The following is a 508-nucleotide window of genomic DNA, read 5'->3' on the forward strand; positions in this document are numbered from 1 at the left end:
GTGTGTGTGAGTGTGTGTGTGTGTGTGTGTGTGAGTGAGTGAGTGTGAGTGTGTGTGTGGGTGTGTGTGTATGTGTGTGTGTGTGTATAGACATGTCACACAACACTGATAGTTTGCATGCATGTACAAGTTAACTGTTAAAAAAACAATAAAATCCTTCCTACAAATTACCATGTTACCATAATACAGTGGTGTGAAAAAGTGTTGGCCCCCTTCCTGATTTCACAGCAGTTTAAGTAACATTGTCACTTAAACAAAGAGAGAAATATTGTTCAGAACCATTTATTAAACTAACAGAGGTTGCAATAAATGTTATTTCAAGTATTAATTTTAAATTCGAAATGCACTGTATAAAACCAAATGTTTTGCATTACAAAAACAACAGAATTATTTATATCCTTTTTTAAATTTCATTTTTTTATCAACTTGTCAAAATTGCAAAGCACAATTTGCTATAATTTGAACTCAAAATAAGACTACATTAGATCTTACTGGAACCAGGTTTGTT

This window comes from Sinocyclocheilus rhinocerous, unplaced genomic scaffold, assembly GCF_001515625.1.
Source record: "Sinocyclocheilus rhinocerous isolate Xijiao unplaced genomic scaffold, SAMN03320098_v1.1 scaffold2235, whole genome shotgun sequence".
Taxonomy (NCBI): domain Eukaryota; kingdom Metazoa; phylum Chordata; class Actinopteri; order Cypriniformes; family Cyprinidae; genus Sinocyclocheilus; species Sinocyclocheilus rhinocerous.